Source organism: Alligator mississippiensis, chromosome 3 (assembly GCF_030867095.1).
Source record: "Alligator mississippiensis isolate rAllMis1 chromosome 3, rAllMis1, whole genome shotgun sequence".
In the NCBI taxonomy this organism is placed as follows: Eukaryota; Metazoa; Chordata; order Crocodylia; family Alligatoridae; genus Alligator; species Alligator mississippiensis.
Window position 1 is genome coordinate 169,483,785 of NC_081826.1, and position 23,258 is coordinate 169,507,042.

The window sequence follows — 23,258 nt, forward strand, 5'->3', positions numbered from 1 at the left end:
CAAGGAAAAAAAAAGGAGGTTGCAAGGTTCTCTCTCTCTCTCTCTCTCTCTCTCACACACACACACACATACACACACACACTCTCGCTGTGTGAAGTTTCAGTAGCTGATTCGATTTGGAGGAGATTCAGCCTGATTCAGGGACTGAATCTCCAAATCCAACTCAAATTGGGAGACCAACTAAAAGCTCTGAATCAATTTGAAGCCTCCAAATCAATTCAGAAAAGGTTTGGCTGATTCAGAGATTTGGCCATAGACTAAACAGGCAGCTGACGGCTGCTTCCAGCTGTTAAGTCTGTTGGGTTTGGGGGAAGCGCGGATTAGGACTGGGGCTGGGATAAACTGCCCAGCCAGTGCAGAGGGGCTCATTACTCAGGACAGGGGGCTGGGCAGCGTGGGATGCGGGTACGGCAGTGCTCACAACGGGGGCTATGCCCTGCTACCACTTGCCCAGGTGGGGCAGGATGCGGGCACAGCTTGCTCTGCGTAGGAGGAGACAAGTTGCATCAGGGCAGAGCTTCTGCTCCCAGTGCTGCCGTGCCTGCATTTCCCCCCTCCTGTGTCAGCTGCTAAGTGGTGGCAGGGCAGAGTCCCTGCTCCCAGTGCTGATGTGGGCACAGCAGTGCTGGGAGTGGGGACTATGCACTGCTGCTGCTTGTTCCCTTCCACCTGGAGCAAGCCACACCTACATCAGCCCCCTGTTCCCCCTGCTGCACCAGATGGGCAAGTGGCAGCAGGGCAGAGCCCCCATTCCAAGCACTGCCGCACCTACATCAGCGCTGGGAGCAGGGTATGTATGTATGTCTACACACACACACACACACACACACACTATACTATATAGAGGTGTGTGTGTTACATATACATACACACATAAATCTAACACCCACACCTATATATATTGTGTATTGTGTTTTTTGTGCGTGTTTTATGTAGGCAAGATGGCCCCTGTTGTTCTGGCCATGTACTCAGCGTATGGCAAGCTGGGACCTGTATGCAAAACCATCAGGCCTCATTAGTCAGAGACAGCAGAAGATCCTCCAGGCAGATGAGTAAGAGAGAGGCTGGACTGTGGCACTCGCTAATTGGACAAGCCATGGGTGATGTCACATCAAGTATATAAAAACAACTCGGCTAAGGTTTTGAGCTTTTTCTCCCGGTGCTGCTGAGAGCTGCACAGGTGCATTGGGATCCAAAAAACTCCCCCTGCTCCCCTACTCTTCTGTGGAGCAAACTGTCCAGCACTGAGCCCTGGCAGTTACTGACCCCTCTGTTTTGTAATTGTATTGTCTCACCACAGTGGTATAGCTGAGACTGGATGTCAAGGTTGCAGCCATACGCCTGGGCCCTTTTTGCTGTTTCACAGCTATTGGATTTCAGCCTAGCTCTGCAGCTCAATCTCAGCCATATTTGGCTGACAGATTTGGGCCAGGATAAGACCTGGCACTACTTGTTGTCTATCCAGGCCTCAATGCAGTATAGGCCTTGCTGGCTTTTTGCTGCTCAGTTCAGGCCCAGTAAAATGAGCCTGGGCCTCCTTTTGTCCCTTGTTGTCTTTATGTTCCAACCAAGCAGTGGGGTTGAGTGCTAGATGTAGTTCAGGACTGAGCCATGATAGGCCTAACCTTTCCTCTAAGGACTAGGAATTTTGGTATGCGGTATGCTGACAAAAGTTGCAGTTAACCCCTCAAAACCACTATGTGGAAGTGGAGGTCAGCTCTGTACCAAGTCTCCAGGAGCAACCAAGCCCCTTGGAACACAGACAGACCCACACACTTGAGCAGCTCCCCACAGCACAGTGAACCCAAGGAGCAACTCAGGACTCTGGTGTGGGCTTAACTCTCCAGCCTATTGCTGAAGGACAGGTATAGGGGTGCAGGCTCCCAGAACTACCCATAGAGGAGCCCTAAGTCTGAGTCTGCCTGGATATGGGTGAAGCCTTCCCAAGAGGGTGCTACCTATAGACTTTGCTTTGTAGTTAATAGTCTTTTATCATCTTTTTTTTTAGTCTCTGTAATAAATGTGGGTGTTTGTGTTTATGTTGCTTACAAAGAGGTGGTTTTGTTTATGCTGGACACCCTAGTAATTCATGTAGTGTTTCCCAGTTGGTCTGGGTTAGGGCTCAAGCCAAGGTAAAATATACTTCATACCCAAAAATTGAACCCGGCCCTTGTTGCTGCCAACCAATGACTTGAAAAAGTTGCACTTTATACAATGATTTTGCAGTGACTATAATAATATTCCCTGAAATAAGACAGCTTCTCAGATATGCCAGCAGTGTCATTCTGAGGACCCAGCAACTTTTATATGCCTGTGGTTTTCCCCTGCAATGTCTTTACCATCTCTCCAGAGCAAAAGAAAGAACTCTGACATGACACTCACTAAATAAAAGCAGATCCCTATGAGAGAAGGCCTTCTGCTACTTGGATGTTGAGTAGTGTCAAACTGATAGATTAAGTCCAAGCCCTAGTAACAGATGCAAAATCTGTAGTGCATACCCAGATATTGTGATGAGCATACCTAGTTCAAAAAAATTCCTGCCGTCATAAACCAAGATGAAATCTATTATGCCATCATAACATGCAGTTGCCTACTTCTTAAGGTGCACATCTACCCCATGCTATATATCCTTTTGGAGCTTCTCTCAAAACATTTTACCTGATTCTTTTTTTTTTTCTTTTTTTTGATGGCTTGGTTGTATTAGCAATCTTCAGGTTTCAGACCAGCCTTCTTTCTTTGTAATCATGTTTGCACATATGCCATAGTAAACATGCATAGTCTACTTTGTAAGCCATATTTAACCCAGTGGGAAAGATAAAATCATAGAAAAGTAGCTGGAAGGGACTGTAGGACATCATTTAATCCAGCTCCTAGATCATGTAGTCTAACCCCCATATTTACTTCAGACTCTGAGCAACACCATTTTGTACTAAAATGTGCATCTAAGAAGACCAGAAGTACCATACTTGCTTAGAATAATGGTCTATCTAGCCCACTATCCTGTTTCCAACAGTGGCAAGAGGGGATGCTTTAGAGGGAGACCAGTGAATCAGGTTTATCTAGACTATCCCTTATTCATTACCTCCCCTGGCAGTTACTATCATTGGCTTAGAGGTGTCAGAGGAAACATCTCCGACTCTTCTGTGCTCCTTTATTTTCCTACTTCTACAGCTCTACTTACTGATAAAGGGATAACCTTTGAGAAGTTCTATAATTTCTTTTTAATTCTTGAGGATTGTGGTTTTAGTTTTGTTTGCAAAATATCTGCATTTTTCTCTCTTACTGCTTTCATGTTGTGAATAATTATTCTGAGAAAGTTGGTATGTCTGTATGGAGTGTGGTAGCTCTGCCAAGCATTGAACAGGCTTCATTGAACTGTCAGATCTAAACTACTGCTTTGGAACTAGATCAAACTGATCCACAATGCAGGTATCCTAAATCCTTAAAAAAAAAAAAAGAAAAAGAAAACAGATGGCCGGATTCTGTTTGTGCTCAGAGACAGCATCACTCTCTTAATATCAAGCTGTCTTTCTTTCTTTCCTCTTCTACCTTGTCCTTTCCTTATGCTTCATAATAGTAGTGGGTCATTGCCTTTTTATTCACAAAAAGATTACAGTAGTAAAACTGAATCAGTTTAATAAAATGAAGTGCAGGGTAGGTGATGAGGGAGATGGTTATCTAAAATGATTTCTCATGTGTGAAAATGTAGCCCCTAAAGCATACATGTTACATTGGCATGGCCTTTAAATCTTAATTGAATGAAAAGTTTGTTTGTAGTCCTATAATGTAACATAGTACTCTACAGATATAAGCAATATGCCTTCCTTTCTCTGAACACTTTATATTCTGTGATCCAAATTAAGATTACCCTTACTTCGTGCCTGTGCTATAAAGACATAACTTGTCAACATGCCCAAAATTGCTTTGCTTTAATCTAGCTATTTTGAGGAAAAATACAGTGGGCATAATGACAGAGTGGTTCATTTGGGGCTGCAAAACCCACCCAAAACCTTGAGTGATTGCTCAGGCTGCTAAACAGTACTGAGCTCTCTACAGCACTCCCTTCTCACTGCAGTATAAACATCCCTTCCTCATGGCAGGTTGAACATCCTCTATCATTTGCTTCAGGGAAACCTGTTCCTGGATTAGGCCATAACTTTGTATAAATAAGGGCCCTGCCACACGTTCAAATTAAGGTTGGATAGAAACCAGGTTTTACAAATTTTCAAGCACTAACATTCATAGGTTGATAGTTTGATAGTTTCATAGTTGTTAGGGACTGGAAGTGACCATATAGATCATCGGGTCCAGCCTCCCTGCATGTGGGTAGCAAAGACTGCTGGCTCTTTGTACCTGGCTGGCTCTTTTTATAGCTGGATGGGCATTTTTTTGGTGTGATAATTACTTTACATGTGTGGCTGGTCTAAATTGATTTAACGAATAACCAGTTTCATAGTAGTTTGGGGTCAGAAGGGACCTAAATAGATCATCTAGTCTAACCCTCCGCCACTGGCCGGAGCACATGCTGGGATCACACAACCCCGGACTGGTGTTCATCCAACCTCTTTTTGAATTTACCCAAGGTAGGAGCAAGGACCACTTCCCTAGGAAGTTGGTTCCAGATCCTAGGCACCCTAACAGTGAAATAGTGCCTCCTAATCTCTAACCTGAACCTATTCTCCAGCAGCTTCTGTCCATTGTTCCTCATCACCCCAGGTGCTGCTGCGGGGAATAGGACCCTTCCTATTTGCTGCTGATCTCCCCTAACAAATTTGTAGGCAGCCACCAAGTCCCCCCTCAGCCTCCGTTTGCTGAGGCTGAACAGGTTCAGATCCCTCAGCCTCTCCTCATAGAGCCTGCCCTGTTGCCCTCCAACCAAGCAGGTGGCCGTCCTCTGGACCCTCTCAAGGCAGGCCACATCCTTCTTAAAGTGCGGTGCCCAGAACTGGATGCAGTATTCCAATTGTGGCCTGACCAATGTTGCATAGAGGGGGAGTATCACCTCTCTGGACCGGCTTGTGATGCATCTTTGGATGCATGACAAGGTGCAGTTGGCTTTGCTGGCTGCAGTCTGGCATTGGCGGCTCATGTTCATCTTGGAGTCAATAATGACTTCAAGATCCCTTTCCGCCTCTGTGCTCTCAAGGGAGGCGCTCCCCAGCTTGTATGTATGCTGTGGATTTCTTCTCCCCAGGTGCAGCACCCTGAATTTGTCGACGTTGAAGTTAATTGCATAATATATGCAACGTGTGGCAGTGGCCCATGGGTATCATAATCTATCTCTAAGTATAACAGACAAAGGCCAAGAATCTGACACCATTACTTATATTGATTCAGGGTGCCATTTCTTTGGGATATTGTATTCTATACTGTGAACAAGGATATCAGAATCTGTCCCAAAGAGAGCAGTCAAAATAAGGTCCAGGGGAAAGAAACTTAGCAGTACAAGAAGACAATTAAAGTAATATGTATTCCATTGCAAAGCAATCCAAAGCTCTTTCATTCCCTGAACAGAGACTCTATTTGTAAGTTGTAGAATAACTGAAGTGAACAAAACAGGCTAGATGGGAGCTCAAGCGTTGTTTCTTTGAGCTCTGTTCTGTTGCCTGCTGCACACTGGGGTTCATTGAATTTCATCTTTCTGGCATCCCTGAGGGTCAAGTACATTTAGTCTCTTTCCCCTATTCTCCTTACTGGATGATATTTCAACATGCAAGAGAACACTATGCTAGCTCAACATGATGCCAACTAGCCCAAGATAATATGCAAGCCCCAGGATCAGTACTGCCCACCTTTGCAACTTCCTGTTTCAAACTGTTCTTATTACTAAAATGTATCTTTGTTCTCAAGTTCTAGGACTCAGCAAAGCTAGTGGTGGTTTCCACTATACCTTTTATGAAAAGCCTGAACAAGTGGAGATGGTAAGGCAAGGAAGAGACTGAAAACTGTCCTCTTTCCAAATGTGGTCCTATGGCCACTCTCAACTTGTGCTGTCTGGAGCTCCAGGAGGCAATGTACATACTTGGTTTCTCACTATAGCAGTGCATCTTTTACGTGACATCCATGCAGATCTAAGGCTGCAACAATTGATCCTAGAATGTTAGGTTAGATATGTAATTATGAAAAACTGATGTTTGAAAAGCCATTTCATGAAAGCTCAGGGATAAAACAATCAAACAAAAAATAACAGTAAGGTCAAAGAAATAGAGAAAGAGAACCTAATGCAATTTATTGAAAAAAAAGAGAATACTAACCCCCATGTTAATGCAAAGAAGACTAAATCAAACCCATTAGGAATAGACTGTATGACCTCTCCATCTTTCGCATTTCTGTATTTAATTATCATCTCCATACTGATTTCATCCTTGCAGCTAAATTTAGACAGACATGCAACTTTCAGAAATAGCCTCAGGAACCCAATCAGTAGCAAGATTATTCTCCTATATTTACTTCACAGTATCCTTTTAGAGTCCTTGAAAGCCTGTGCAATCATTGAGTGTCTGTGATCATTTACCTTGTTCTCTAGAATATCAATAATTATCTTATCATTTTTAGTCCCATGAACATTGTGACTTTTGCTGCAATAAAATTCAAGGACAGAAGTTAAAACTGAGGACTGATATCAATCAGTCTGATTCATATATAGTATTTTAAATCAAATTTCAACATGACAATATATTAAAGTTGTCATCTTGCTGCAATTTGAAATTCAATGAAATTTTAGTTTTAAGTTATTTTAATCTTATACGTCACTTTCAATAAATTTTAAAATATTTTAGATCTCTGTTTCCCATAATTTCTGGGAAATTAACTGTTTAGTTTCTGGCCTTAGGGCTAGAAATCTGCAAGTGAATTTAGCTATGTGAATCTCTGTACCTATGAAAAGGTTCAGGATATTTAACGAGGTTCCAGTTGGGCATGTTTTCCTACCATATATTCACTTTGGGATTTTATCATTTCTTACTTTTTTGAATAAGGCTAAACTCCATGTGTGTACAATCTAACACCCTAGGCTGTGAGCTAAGGGTCTCCACTGGACTTAGAGAAACAGAAATATTATCCTATGCCAGGTAATTGGAGCAGAAATTTGCAGCAGTAAATTTATTTGCAGGATGTTATTTAGCTACTAAATGGGCACATCTACATGTGCACATTTAATGCACAGTACCAAAATTACTACGCAGTATGGGCACATGCTTACATGTGCATGCCCATATTGCTCAGTAAATATGGCGACTTATGCCGACTTGAGCGTAAATTTGATACCTGCATAATGCAAGTATCAAATTTGCACCCCATTAGTTACTTCACAGTAACACACATGTAGACACCTTACTGCACATTAACACTGTACAAGAACTTGGGGCTAACTTTAGTCCCAAGTCAGTCCACACACAGTGGCAATGTGCTTTAATGCCTCCATGTGTAGACACCGGCCTATTTCCACTTACTGCTTAGTAACTTACTGCACAGTAAATTTAAACCAGCATAAATGCATGTGTGGACACTCCCAATGTCTCTCTCTGTGGATACAGAGTTCCAGACTAGACCTGAATGGAAAATTGTTTTCCTACCCTGTGAAAGTTTTTGAGATTTCATTTTGTTTTCCAAGTTAGGAGAAACCCAAGGTGTTTCCACGAGAGAGAACCATATCCACACAAGAATACTTAATACTCTAGTAATTGGAACACTGACTTCTGCCTAATTTAAACTAGGGATTTGAACTTCAATCTCCCACATCCAAGGTATTTTCACTGGATGAAATTGGTAGGCTGTTACCTACTTTGTGATGAGTGAAGATGACTAGAACACTTTCATTCTCTTTCAGTTTGACCATAAATGTTATCCTTGTTTTAACTCTTACAGATATTCCTTTAGAAAGTTTGAGTTTCAAGAAATCATTGTTTTGCTGAAACAATTCTTGACCAACTCTATTCCAGATAGGATGTGGTCTCAGAGAAGTGGGAGAAAGGAGGCTGGAGATCATTGTGGGTGAAAGCCTGCTTTGACCTATTTGTGCAGTAGCATTTACTGAAGAGGTGCTAACATTGTTTTTCTAAATATATGGAAGATTTATTTTAATATGGTGATAATCAGTCGGGATTGGGGAAGCTATGCTACACCAACACATAGGACTCTGACTGATGTAAGATTTTGATGTGTGGCAACATTTTAAAATGTTTGCCTTTACTTTGCCTCAGGGTAATGCTCCATTTTGGTTACTTACCATGCTACAGCAGATAAAACCATAGAATCTCTCTTTTCTTAAATCCAGCTACTAGCATAATTTTTTCATGTACATTTTGTAAATGTCAGGTATTGCATGTGAGGCATATTACAGTTGAATGTGGGAGATTGCAGGCAAAGTGCTTCAATATTGGATGGTGTCTGTTTGACTAATGCTGGTTCTACAGTCTCCAAGCAGAGCTCAGGGTTGAGGAAGGAGGGAAAAAATAGCCAATTATATTTTAGGAAAACCATTTTATATGAAACTCATATCAATATATTTATTCTTTTACTATTTTCATACTACTAATCTGTCTTTATTTTAAGCAGGAGAATAACCTTGCAAACTATATGCTACTGCCAACTTTATAATTTATCGGGAAGGCATGCTATTGTTTAATATTACCACCAGTTTAATCCAAGTGGGGAGCCCATATTTAGGGCTTTGCAGGATTGTTTCCAGTTGAATGAGGAATCAGTGAATACATGTTAGTTATTTGTGATGTAATCTTCTCCAAAATATTATGCACACTGTTCTGTGCTCTGAACCCTATAGGCATGAGTAAGAGGTGGCAGTTTCCTTTTGCAAAAAATCCCTATGCATGCCACTCTAGCAAGCACTGTTCCCAAGAAACACGCTCTGTTTTCTTTCCAGGTAGTACTCACAATTTCTTTTCCTGCTTTTCTGCCTTTAATGTGCTACTCATACCCTAGCTCTTGAGTTAAGCAAGCACTCAGTCTGCATGGCTTAGCTCAGACTTGCCATGCCACTAGCATCCCCAAGTTTTCTAGATTCTTTCATATTACATAGAAACTTGAATGCTCCTTTTTGAGCTTGGTGGACAATGGTTTCATGCCTATAGTCCTTAACAATGTCTATGATTATTTGTGGATATAAGACCTACCTGCTACCAGTCATTAGCACCTTTCATCGTAACGTTCTAGCTAAGCCAAACCAGATTTAGTAGTAGAATAAACTATAATTTGATTGCTTGTTACTACAACAATATACATTTTTATTTTATATTTGGAGTAAGAGGACCTCCTCCTAACATTTTGTTACAGCTTTTTACAATTGCAAACGTAACTGCTTCTGTCAAGGCTGGACAGTTTAATTTGCAAATCAATCTTTGATATACACGCTATGAGTCTTAACCAGTTTTAAAAACTGTTTATGCACATAATCAATTCATTTAAAAGTGTAGATCTGAAAAAGGTCTTGAATACATTAAATTAAATCATTGCATCAGCTATATCAGTAAGAAGTAATGACACAAGTTTGGGGAGTATAAAAGGGATATGCATGTAGATATATGCATAAGGATATAAACAGATCTTCCAAAGTCATCTACGAATTTCATTCCCAAACAATGATATGTTGTATGTGACTTGTTTTGGCTTATATGTGCAGTCAGCAGCAAAAGCAAGTCCTTTCCTCTTCCTCCACTTTGTATGTTGAGGGTGAAGGGCAGTGGAAGCCACCTGTGGGCATGCAGTGAGAAAGGGAGGAATAGTTTGGGGGCAGTTACAGTCCTATCCCCACCCAGCTTATGGTTGGGGAGTGGGGGGTGGGGACTGTTTGGGAGGGCTTTTGAGGAGAAGGAGCTCCCAAGTGCCATATGGGGCTAAAAAGAGGGTCATGGGCAGAAAGGGGCTTCTGGGGGGATGGAAGCCTTTGGGGAGACAGGAGTGGGGGGGATTAGGGGCTGCAGTGAGATTTGAATGCTCATAGGGCAGAGGAGGACTTAACAGGGTGCAAAGGAGAGATGGGAAGAAGTCAAAGGGACTGGGGCACGGTGGGGATGAGTCTCTATGAAGGGTGTAGTGAATTCATGGTGGCAGCGAAGGGGCAGGGTAGTATACATGCAATGTGAGCTGGATGGTGGCAATGCAGTGCAGGGGATGATGGGATCTGATGAGTTTGGGTACAATAGGGTGGAGCTGTCCATGGGGATATACAAGTTTTCCTTGCTTTATGCATGTTCTGTATATGCGAATTTGCTCTTATGTGATAACCCTTTTTATACCAAAAATTCATTATATGTGAGGTAAATTGACTCTTATGTGATCAGTGTGGTAGAAGCCTGCAGACAGCTGCTTTGTGTGGTGCATTGTGGGAGTGACACGCACCAAAATATAGTCTCCTGTGCGGATCAGTGCTCCTCATTCATTGTCTGCGACGTGTTTCTGTAGTTGCCTTCCGCATTTTGGCTTCTAAGTGTCCCACTAAGCTTATTTTCTACCCCTCTCCCTGTTTCATCAATGAAGCCTTCACCAACCTCTCTTCACGCCAACTAAGCATTCACCACTACCTTGTGCTTGTCTGTACTGTCTGTTGATGGTGAGCACCAAAATTATCTTGTAAAAGTGGTAGAAATGGGTCTGGGGGTCAGTATAGTCAAGGTCTTGGAATGTATCTCTATTTGTTACATTGTAAAGTGGGTTCCCTTTATGTGAATTTGAGTTATGCGTCATTTTCCAGGAGCACATGTACAGCATAAAGTGAAGGAAACCTGTACGGGATAACAAGGGACAGAATAGATCTGACAGGTGTTTGAGGTGGCAGAGGCAATGCTTATAAGGCAGTGAGGGGCACATTGGGACCATGGCGAAGTGTCTGCAGAGGAGACTCATTTCAGGGTGCAGGGAGAAGTTCTTTCTGTGCCCACACCAAGGGGCACTAATTGTTCCCTTCCCCCAGCAGTCAACTGGAACTGGCAGTCAGTCCCCTACAGACTTAGTTAAATTTGTTTCTGCTTGGATCATAAACTGAACAGCATAGCCCCAAGTATATTAATACAACTTCTAAGTTTCTTTTTAATTGGAGAAAAATGTGTTGTGTTATGGGATAATGCACCACCCCCTTTTTTCAAACTCCTAGATCACATATGAAGAGCAGTCTTTATAAATCAGGATAATGAAGTTCATGAGGTATACTTAGGGATAACATACTGGCTGGAACCTGAAGACCTTAGTTCAGTTCCTGAGCCTTTCATTGCCATTCAAAGGGAGACATTCTGGCTCCCTTACTACTTTCACTCCCTTACTTATTCTTGATCAGCAATTTGAAACACACATTCATATACAAAGGAAGCCTACTGTCATCAACAAATAGTTATTTATTTTTACATTTAAGAAGACCAAGAGGTTTTCTTTGGGTTTTTTGTTTTTCTTTCTCTTGGGACTGGGGGGCGGGGGGGGGGGGGGAGCAGTTGTTTATATGTTTTTTGGGGGGGGGTTACTTTCAGTGAAGGGGGATGCTGATATGAAAATGCTGGGAAACACTGATTTAGAGTATCAAGTGATATAGCAAACCTTAAGGAAGAGATTCTGTCATCTTAAAGGAGCCTCCAAACCACTGTTTAGCAAGGCTCTTCTTTTCTATTGAAATATTTCTTGTTAAACATTCTGCATTTATTTTGGCCGTAAGATAAGAATATTTTTATATCTCTGCCCTCCAGGCTTCGTGGCAAGGAAATGCAGTTGCCCTTGAAAATGCAGTGCAAACACCATATGAACACACACATAACACTGTTCTAGCTGCCATCGATAAGATGGGCCTTTGTAAATGAAGCACACAGTGAGACTTTACTGCTCATCTCAGCCAAATGGTTCAGAGATTCATGTCCTCTGCTTTGCTAGGTGTTTCTTGATTCTGTCAGCTCATCCATCAGGTTCAATATCGCAGAACTGGCACTTTAAACCTTGTGCTGCTTCTGTTTTCTCACTGCTATTGCTGCTGTCAAATTTAGTTCTTAAATAACAAGATTTCCTTGATGCTTTTGAACATAGCTGCTTACATGTTTGGAGGCTGAGAGCCATATGGTGCTTTAAAATACATCCAAGATATTGAATATTTTTATATTCTATTTTAAAATTCTTATTTGGATGCCTCCTATTTAGGTCCTGATTCTGAAAGATTCTGCGCACTTTCTGAGATGGGTTCCATGCCTTCAGCTCCCATTGGCTGTGATGAGAATCAAAGGTACAGAGCACCTTGTGAGCAGCTTATCTCCTTGTGCTTTTGAGTGCTCAAGTTGGTGTGCCTTAGGTCTCATCTCCAAGTGGCACTTGGCATACATGGTTCTGCTGTGTATGTATGCAGTTCTATCCAACTTAATATTTGGGTTGCATATTTGAATAGATATTTTTGAAGTGATATGGACCCTGTTAGGATCCATAGCCAGGCTGTAAAAAAAAGGGGGTTGGGGGAGGGGGAAGCAAAACAGAATAAACAAAAAATGAAACAAAAAGTTATTTTCCAGTGGAAATGCAGATTAGTCAGTCTGGTTCTCCTCACTCAAATACAAGAAGTCCAGACATTCTCAATATGCCACAGGCATTGGCAAAACCTAGGAAAGAAGCAATTTACAGGGTGGGGAAAATATACAATGGGACAAATCTTTAAATATCATAGTGTGCATGTGTGTATGTATATATATGTGTGTGTGTATAAAAACAAGAGGTGTATAAATAGGTGTATGTATATGCGTGTATTAGATAAAATTCAACAAAGCCAAGTGCCAAATTCTATACTTGGGATGAAATAATAATAATTGCATATACAAATACAGACTGTGGAATACTGGGCTAGGCTACTGTACTGCAGAGAAGGACTTTGGGGTTACAGTGAACCATAAGCTGAACATGAGACAAAAGTGTGCTCCTGTGATGCAAAAAAAGCCAACAGCATTCTGGAATGTATTAGCAGAAGTGTTGCTTGCAAATCAAGGGAAGTGATTCTTCCAGTTTGGCACTGACGAGGCCTCACCTGGAGCAGTGTGTCCAGTTCTGGCCCCACACATCAAGAAAGATGTGGACAGATTGGAAACAGTGCAGTGAAGAATGACAGAAATGATTATGGGCCTGAGAAAAATGTCTTAAAAAGAAAGACTGAAAGAACTAAGCTTATTTCATCTCAAGAAAAGAAGCCTGAGAGGGGATTTAATGACAGTCTTCAAATATCTGGAGGGCAATTATAAAGAGGATGGAAATAGCCTTTTCTCTATGGCTGGAGGGGACATGGCTAGGAACAATAGCATCAAACTGCAGCAGAGGAAATCTAAGTTGGAGATTAGAAGGATTTTTTTTTACTATGAGGAATTATCTCAAGCTTTGGAACAAACTACCTGGAGAGTTTGTAAAATTTCCATCCCTGGAAATATTTAGGAGCAGGTTAGACAGACACTTGGCTGGGATGATTTAGTCACAGATGATCCTGCCTTGGGCAGGAGACTGGAATAGATGAACTCATGGGGTCCCTTCCAGTCCTATTTTTCTATGAACCTACACATATATAATTAAAAAAAATCTGGCAATAATAAAACAAACAATCATAATTAAAATAATTCTTCAGTCTTTAATTATAAGATGCTTACCAGGATAGTCATTGTACAAACATTTAGTAAGAGACATTTACTGCTATTTATGATCTTACAATTTACATTGACAGAAATGACAAAAAAGGGGAAACAGGCTCAGAAAAGTGACTGAGCCTTTCAAAATAACCATAGCAGAGCTATGAGTCAGACCTAGATTGATGTCTATATGGTCAAAACAGCTCAGTGCAGAGAAATCCATGCTTGCTATGCACATGCTAGCTCCAGAACCAGAAGGAAGGTAACCAAATCAAGATAGCCATGCTTCACTTGGGCTGGTTAACTCAGCCAGGAAATATGAATTATTAGCCCATGTTCAACTCATTGCAAATACAAGCTGTACTTCTCCTGTATGGCATTGTATTATGTTGTGTATAGATACTACAGGCTTCCTCACTCCAAGTCTAGCCTGTTCAACTGATAGCCTTAGCTCAAAGCTTTCCAGCTAGCAACCTATAGAGGGTTCAGATGTTGGCCATGGGTTCCCAGTTCAGACACTGCTTCCCACAGCACTCCAGCTGCTGCCACCTTGAAATCTTCCAAGCTCCCCTCCTTCTTCTAGCTTCCACTTCTTGTCTTCACTCCTGGGGATGGGACAGCCAAGCACAGAGTAGCTGAGGGAGTGTGAAGCAGGGGGACTTTATGCAGTGTGAGAGCATAGCATAGTGTAGTGAGGAATTGCTACATGACAATGTGTGGGGCCACGAGCACACTCTAATGGAGAGGTGCCTGTCATGTGGTACAGTGGTGTTGGATGCCTGCATGGCACCATGCCATGGCATGTGACCCTCATAGCATGCAGCCCTAGGCATATGTGGCCCATGAAATGAGTGGCCAGGCAACCTACAGCCCCTGGCTACTCAGAAGTTGGACAGCCTGGCCTTAGCTTATTCTTATTTTTTTATTATTTATATTTTGGTTTCAATAGTTTCTACAAGCATGATAATCACTTTTCAAACATCACTTTGCATATTAGGTGCATGTGTGTTTTTGCTTTGTGTTTCTGATATGAGCATATCCAAAAAATCTAACAACAAACTGCTTGATGGCTAGATTCTAAATTAGCAAAGTCGTGGTAACAGAATTTTATTCTTCATAATGAAAATGATATTTATTAATTTATTTTAATGAAATGCTGAAAAGGTTTTCTTGGAAACTTGTCAGCCTGTTTACATGTCCCCCTTTTATTTCTATATTGAGGTGGTCAGCCTGGTGCACATTAGTCACAAGTGACATGGACAGCTGCTGTGCATGACATGCAAGCCCTGGACGTGCATTGAAGAGAGATGCCAGGATGAAGGCAGGGATGCTTCAGCCTCGTCACAGGGAGTGGAGTGAGAGCAGATGTTGCTGTGAAAGGAGGTGTCCAGAGTCACCACGAAGAGGCAGGAAAATCCTCCCCTCTCCCTGCAGCTGCTGCCAAATTCAGGGCTTTGGATCTTTGCTTTTCAAATAAAAGTGTTGTGGCTGTGAATCTAAGGAAGGGTTAACTTGGCTCTTGTCAATTACATCTCTCCTGCAGCCATGTCTTCTCTCGTCTGTGTGGCAGACGGCTCGAGCCCCTGTATCTCCTTTCCAGTGCCTCATGATGCAAACTGTCAGGTATACCTCTGGGAGGTGGGGATCAGAGCAGCACCCTGAGAGGATTGAGGCTGAACTTGTAGAATGCCTATTAAAAACATTAACCACCACTCTTCTATTCATTTTTCTCCTCTATAATGTTAATTTCTTCTGGACAGTAAATAAGTCAATTTATGGCAAAAAGTTAAGGCAACACATGAAGGGTGATGAGAGATGCATAGGGTCTTCTTGTGAGACATGATATTTAAAATAGGAGCTGTTGCCTTGCACTAATACCCTGGTTTGTTTGCACTTTTAAAATCCTACTGCCAACAGGGCCTACTGGGATTTGATTTAATCTTTGCAGAAAATGTGGGGATGTATTTACTATAAAAATGTAATAAATAAAAAACAGAAAATGAGGTTGTCTACTGTACTAGTTTTATCTTCATACTGTTTTCTTTAAGGAGCTAGAAGGGTATAGTATAATGAATAGTATAGAATATGGGGGAACAAACATCTAATAAGTCAATTATCCTGACCTTAGTCCAAACAGAAATGTAAGAATAGTGAAAACTCTCTTGTTTTTTATATGCATTTGCAACAGATTTTATGTAGACTGTAGTTATGACTGAGAAAAAATGCCCCCAAAGATTACATGAAAATTGGAAACTATGTCCTTGGATATACGTATATATAAAATGAGGTGCAGCATTTTAAGGATCTGTCTAGGAGCTGTACTTTAAAATGTTATGTTTATTCTTTCTATTTGTTTGTAGTTGTCCAGAAAGATAATATGCTTTTGAAATAGATGTCAGATGATGTCATCTGACATCAACTTCACTGGGCTAACCACATCATCCAGATATCTGACTCCAAACTTCCAAAGCAAGTTTTATTCTCCCAGCTCAGTCGCAACATACGCTTAAGAGGAGGGTAGAGAAAGTGTTTCAAGGATGTCCTCAAGGCCAACTTGAAAAAAAAGTAATATCAACATCAACTAATGGAGACTATCACCCAGGACCCCTGCAAATGGAGGAAGAGTTTGCTGCAAAGGTCTCAGCACTTTGAAATGTTATGATGACAGCAAGAGATGGAAAAATAGGAGCAGCAGAAGCAGCATGTCTCAGATTAAATGAAGAATCCAGAACCACCTACCCTACACAGAAACACATGTCTGAGTTGCAGCAGAGTCTGTTGCTCCTGGATTGGCCTCATCAGCCATCTTGGGACCCACAGAAAAGGCAATCATGAAAGACAGTCAACCTTCACTGTGAGGCATTGCTGAAGACACTTGTGAAAGGTTCTTATCTATAAAGTGATGTGACCAGCATCTGGTTCTTTCCTTTTTCTGTCCCTTTTTTTATGAAGAGTAAGGGCATTAGTATACATGCTCCAGGGGTGGTGGGAGGGAGTGAGGGGGTGCTTTAATTAGAGCAGCTCCAAATGGCTCTTATTAAAGTGCCTGAAGTGTCTCGTGTATCAGCATCCCTGCACTTCAGAATGGTGGTGGGGGTGCTTCAACTAAAGCTCGTCAAATGAGCTTTAGTTAAAGCACCCTGCCACCATTTTGAAGCAGAGGATCACTGATATACTACATGTGGAGGCTGGCTGTAGCATGCTAATTAACATGCTTCAGCAGACTCAATTGATTAACTGAGTCTGCTCCAATGCACTGTAATTATAATGCATCAGAGCAGCCTCCCCACCTGTGTACAGGAATCCTAAATGATTACATTCCTTCTGCTTTTTATAGTGTAAAGCTGATCAGGGATTTTCCATGAGAAGGCTATTTGATAGGAAGTACATTTCACAAAGACATAAGTTTCTGTGGAAAAAAATTAAGTTTTCAGGGGGTTTTTTGTCAGACAAAAAATAAATACATTTAAAAACTAAGAATAAAATTTAAGTTTCAGGGGTGTCATGTGTTGAAACACAGATGAACAAATTTGACCCCAATTGGAATGTTTTGGTTGAACTGACCCAAATAATTTTGTTTTGCAACATGAAACAGCTGAGCTGCCTGTAGCACTAGAAGTCATGTGGCTATGGATGCATCATAGGACATATAATCCTGGGGTTTTTGTAAAAGGCATTACTATCTAAATTATAACTTCTCTGATGCAACATGGCATTCTGAGGAAATTAAATGTAATATTGAACACACCCAAACTTTTAAGTCAAGTGGTTGAGAGCGGCAGGGAGCATTTCCCCAATTGTTCTGCATTCAAGCTGCCAGTGTGAACCTGTACAACAATCTCTCTGAAGCACATTATTCACAAGAAACTTACAAAATTTTCAGATGCTGGCAGGTTTGTATTTAAAACTTTTCTATTGATGGTCCAAATAATGTGCTCATGGCATCCAAATCCAACCAGGCACGTGGAGACAGCTAGTTCTGCTAAGGACTGCCACAGAGTGCTGCCACAGTTACTGTCTTTGTGTTGCACAGATTAAGTGAAAATAAAACTTTTTCTCACAATCTTAGATCTCAGGGGATTTGGCTATACTGTCAGAAGACCATTACAAGGGTGCCTGCAATGAAATATTACATGCCTGCTTCAGCCCTCTACTCCAAGGTAAATATTAGTGCAGCATTGGACATATGCTTAAATTCTGCTGCGAAAGCATAGTTCAACATAGCTTTGTAATGACTTGGTGTCTATACATGTGCTCTGTGGGTGAGCAGGAGGGGAAGGCACTTTTAATTAGAGTGACTCTGAAGGCTGCTCTAATTAAAGCGCCCACAGCATCTTATGTATTCAGTGTCCCACCCTTCAAAATAACAGCAGGGCACTTTAACTAAAGGTTGTTCGACAAGCATTAGTTAAAGCACCCCCACTGTCATTTTAGAGCTCAGGGACACTGAATAAACAAGACATGGAGGCTGCTGAAGAGCACTACTTAGTACACTCGACTCCAGCACACTTGATTAATCAAGTCTGCTCTGACATGCTGTAATTACAGTGCTTTGGAGATGTGTCCCTGGATGTCTACAGGCACCCATTCATTCCAGCATAGTTCGTACAGCCACTAGGTGACATTTCTTTTACTTTCTTTTTTACCATACTGCATATTGTCCTACTAAACTCTTGCATGTATTACTGCATAGCCTTTGCATCGCCCCCTTTTTAGGGACCCAGCATGAACCCTGGAGAGCATGGTCATGTCCTGGGGTTTTTTTTACTTGATTTTGCTGTAATGTAATTGCTAATGCTGGCCCAGCTGTACCTCAATGTATCTACTTATCCCACAATATGATGCCCATGGATGTATCCCATACCATACTGCCTGCAGCCCACCTTCAACCTTACCCCACCAGCCACAACACCATTGTCCCAGCATGGACCCTAACCCAGTACTTCATCACACTCCTGACCCTTCAGCTCTGTTCTGGATATACTGACTGGCCCAGGACTGCACAGCCTTGCGTACCTTTGGGGTGACTATTGACCAGTCTTACAGGCACTTGATGGCCAGGATATGCAGCAGCAGCACTTGGCTAGAGCAGGAGGGGAAAAAGAGCTACAGAAATCTTCATGGGCCAGGTAATTCACTGCAGGGCTTCAACTCTCTGCCCATCAACAATTGTATCTAGCTTCATTCTGATGATAGATCTTGAAATTAAGTTCAGGACTTCTTTGGTTTTAGAGACGACAAATTGTGTTAGAGACATCACAAGCAAGTGTTTTAGGCTGTTTTTTTGTGGACTATCTATAAATTTATGGATAGTAGGCAATTCTTGGATAGTCTACTATCTATGGATAGTAGGCAAGTACGTGTTTATGTTGTCTTGATCTTTTGAAAAGTATTACTAGAAATCTAAGGGTGTTAGCTAAACTGGCAATAGGGGGGCAGTTTGGCTTTTCTAGCAGTATCAGGCCTACACACACTATTGATGTCTTCACTGTTACTGGTGATAAGAAAAGTTGTGATCCCTATATCAGTGCCTGCCTTCCTTCTCATCTCACTCATCTGGACCTCAGACTAAGATCATTTAATTTCTTATTGTTAATTGTCCTTTACAGCCAGTACTTAATATATTGGTTAGTTCACTTGTTAGTATTTATATTTCATATGTTTTTGCTTTTACTATCTTAAAGGGGTGGTTTCACTTGTGTCCCAAAAAAAGGGCTGAGAAAAATTATCCCCGGAGTGGTGACAGCTGAATACGAGTGATTACAGAAACAAAGACAAGCTTCACTTTGGTATGCCTCCATGGCCTTTCAATGGTTTTGCCAACATGAGTTTGAGATGACCTTATGAGCATTCCCTTACATACAAAGATGCTTTGTGCAATATAGACACATTGAAGCATTTCTACCCACTCTTCCTATGCAGCATCCAACATAAGAAGTGAAAGTTGGTGGGAGTAAATTAGAACAGCTCCAAAGTTACCCTAGCTTATGGTAGAGACTAGCTTACTTCATGGAAACTTCACTTTTGCTGTAAGGTCTGCTTTCCATCCTAGTCCACTTGTACTGAACACAGCCAGGTCAGATAATCAAGCACTGTATTTCTATACAAGAACATGATATATATGATATTTAAACTTATCATTATACCCATATGCCAGGTATTTAAATCTATCTTCCTTAGCTTTTTACACAATTCTTTCAGTTTTTTGCTCATTTCATTGGCATCATCTGTCATCAGTCGAAACAGATGCTTGAAAATTTCACATTTGTTTCCTTAAATCAACTTCTCCAACCAATTTGGAACTATGCCAGTAAGCATGGTGCGCATTCAAATTTGCTAATATTTCCAATCATCACGTCCCCTTGATTTGTTGTATATTCATTTAGACAGGTTTGTTCAATTAAACTGTACAATGTCCCAGTGGATACAGCTAGAGCGAATTTCAGCTGGTACAATGTCACAACCACAGTTGGATCTGTCATGGTGAGCTTGTTTGTATGGAAAGGCAGTGTGGCTGGGGTGCAGTATGCTCAATGCCCAGTTTGTTCAAGACCTGTGCATGCTAGTAAAAATAAGAATAGCCCCCAGGTTACTCAGCCAGGCCAGCTTTCTGATGGGTGTAGATCCACCTAGAAATCAGTACAGCTTCCTGCTGGCCTCTAATCCTGTACGATGGTAAACAGATTCTTGTCAAAGCAGAAAAAACAGGATCTATGTGTTTTTGACTGTCGTGGAGCATATATAAAAATGAAATGTATTTTTTTTTCTTTCATTCAAAATACACTTCACTTTTGTATACAGGAAGCTGAACAAAGAATGAATAACCTAGAACAACTTTGCATCTTAAATGGAAAAGGTAGGCAATTGTCGTCATATAGCATCTTTTGTAGTAGAGTGGGAACAGAGATTTCATTAAAAGCAATTTTGGAGTTTGAACATTCAGCATTCAGAGCTATTTTAAAATACTAGAGTCATACTTATATTCTATGTTTCTGTAGTTTACAAAAGTTTTAAACAGCTTTTGGATGCTTTATGTAATGAGATATTTTTTTCCTTTTGATGCCTGCTTTTGTTCCTAATCTTTATAGGAGTTTTTTTTTTTTTAACATCTGAACTATATTATGTGTAGAAACATACTTTAATTTATCATCATTACTATTTTTACTATTCTGTTTGCTCCTGGGAGCAAGCTCAAGACCCCTGGAATCAGATATGTATTCTGTCTTGGACAGTTTCCCAAAGGTGATTTTCAGCTTTTCAGTACCCAATTTGAGATCCCTTAAAGGATCAGAAATTGGGTTTTCAGTACCTAGTGAAATTCAGGCCCTTTTAAGATCCTGGTCAACTAAAGTTATTAGGTTTGTTGCTAAAATGTTAGATAGAACTTTCCAACATTAATACTACAGCATGCATCTCCTCCATTAACCACAAGTGTGAACAAACAAAACATTTATTACCATAGCATTCATTTTTCATAGTTCTTTTCTTAAACATTTCCAATAAGGATTCAGCTTTACACAAAAACCACTAGCAACCCCATGAGGCTGCTTCTTTTCCTTGAAGTTGGCTTCATAAAGTGAATACAAAATAGTGTTGCAGAGGTACACATTTTACCCTGAAAATCTCTGGAAAATCTCTCATAATCACCATGTTTTCTGGGTTTTATTTTTGATCATGATTTCATCTGTGAAGAAGAAGAATTAAAAATATCATTCCTTAGGAAGAGAATGATCTTAAATCATTAAATGATTTTAATTTTTTTCAAATGGCTATATTCCAGGAAGGGTCACATGCCATTTTAAAATATTGTGTTCTAATATATTCCTTCTCTAGGAGCACCCAGTGATCTCAAAAAGATACCACTGTGCTCGGATCTTTAAAACCCATGCACACATGCATCTATGTTCGAGACAGTTATCAGGAGTAGAGTAGACAGAGAAATGGGAGTAGAGAAAAGTGCAATGGACCAGGGAAAGTACACAAGCAAAAACATTTGCCCAAATTCATTGTCACACTGGTCTTGAAGCTGGTGGAACAAATTTCCAGCAGGACATTTTTATCAGATCATGAAGTTTATCAAAACGTTCTATGGGAAAATATCCAATTCGATGAAAAATTTGGCATACAAATGGAAGCAAAAAATGTATGCTTTCCCATGCAAATATAAAGCTCACTTTTCAAAATGAAATATTTCAAAATTTTTGTTTTGCAAAAACATCAAAATTGTTTCACTTTGAAAAATTTGAAACATTTTTACTGACCAAAAATGAAATTTGAATACTTTGTTTTATAAATAATTGAAATACTGAATTTTCATCCCAATTTGAGTTGAAACAAAATTTTGAAATCTCTCTGTCTCAAGACATATGATCCTTAATTCTTTGTACTTAGACTGTCTTCTAAGGGATCATCAGAGTAACAAGATTAGTGGAATATGATATCTGGGCATTACAGCAAGGGCTTCAAAAGTAGATAACTTAGAGACGTAGCAAAACAGAGTTATTCTTTAAGCACCTATCTACAGTGTGTGGAAAGAACATATAGAAAGAAAAATGTGGAAGATTGCAGTTTAGTATATATGCTAAGGTGGTCTCATGTAGAAGAAGTAAAATGTCATTAGACTACAGATTATTTTCTAACATAAAATATATTGCATCCAACATGAGGTAACTTTATTTTGGACCTAATTGTGACAGCAATTAGATAAAAAACAGTGACAATGACTCGATTACTGCAGGTAAAAAAGGGAATAGTCTGAGCCAGTAATATATGCATGTAGACCTACAAAAGAGCTAAGTACTCAAAACTGAGGAAAAAGATATGAAAGTGTGGTTGGAAGAAAAAAATTCAGTTAGACAAGTACAGATGATAATGCGAGAGTTGCTTATTATGTGGATAGAAATTTTGGGTTCAAGACCATCCTATTCAATAAAGAAATTAAGACAGCAATTACAAATAAACACAACATATAACCAATAAGTAAATGGGTAGATAGTAACACATTTAGATTTGAAGTTATAAAACTAAAGGGTAAAATCCATGGCTGGCAAGGCTAAGGACAATAAGAAAGTGTTCTTAAGCATATCAGGAGGGAAAAAAGGTATGATAACAGTAATATAGACTCATTACTATATGAAGATGGTAAAATTATTAATGAAGAGAAGGTAGAAATGTTTGATAAATATTTCTGTCCTATATTTGGAAAGAAGCAGGCTGGTAAGCTCATATACTATGAGGATAACAGGAATGAATGAATGAATGAATGAATGAATGAATGAATGAGAAGAGGGCTAATATTATATCAGTGTTCATATAGGACAAGAAGGATTCTCCAGGTAACCATAAGAAATTTTTTACATTCTTCTGGCAACCTTTTTAAAGAATGATTATCTTATGTTCAATAAAGACTGTATTCATTTTTTTTTATTGCATTCCCATAAATATCCCCCTTTTGAAAAGCCGGTACATCCCGATGAGCATGCATGTTAAGGAGCATGCATGCAAGTTTGCAGCGCAGGAAGAATATTAGACCCCTGGATATCCAGGGGTCTAAAAAAACTGAAACAAAAAAAAGTGGGGCAGGACTGTGCCCTGAGGCAACCGGAAGCTGAGTCCTACAGGGAGATGTTCTGGCTGCCAGAGCATCTCCATGGTTGGCCCCTCGCCCTGGTGCTG

The 23,258-nt window shown here is 40.5% G+C and overlaps 1 long non-coding RNA gene across 1 annotated transcript in view; it reads left to right on the top strand.

The window, feature by feature from the left end:
* LOC132249463 (uncharacterized) overlaps positions 1-16,364 on the top strand; it is a 34,951-nt gene extending 18,587 nt beyond the window's left edge. The window contains exons 4-5 of the long non-coding RNA XR_009460936.1: positions 12,130-12,211; positions 14,805-16,364. This is a non-coding gene — a long non-coding RNA (uncharacterized LOC132249463). The remainder of the gene's footprint in view (positions 1-12,129; positions 12,212-14,804) is intronic.
* The last annotated feature ends 6,894 nt before the right edge of the window (positions 16,365-23,258 follow it).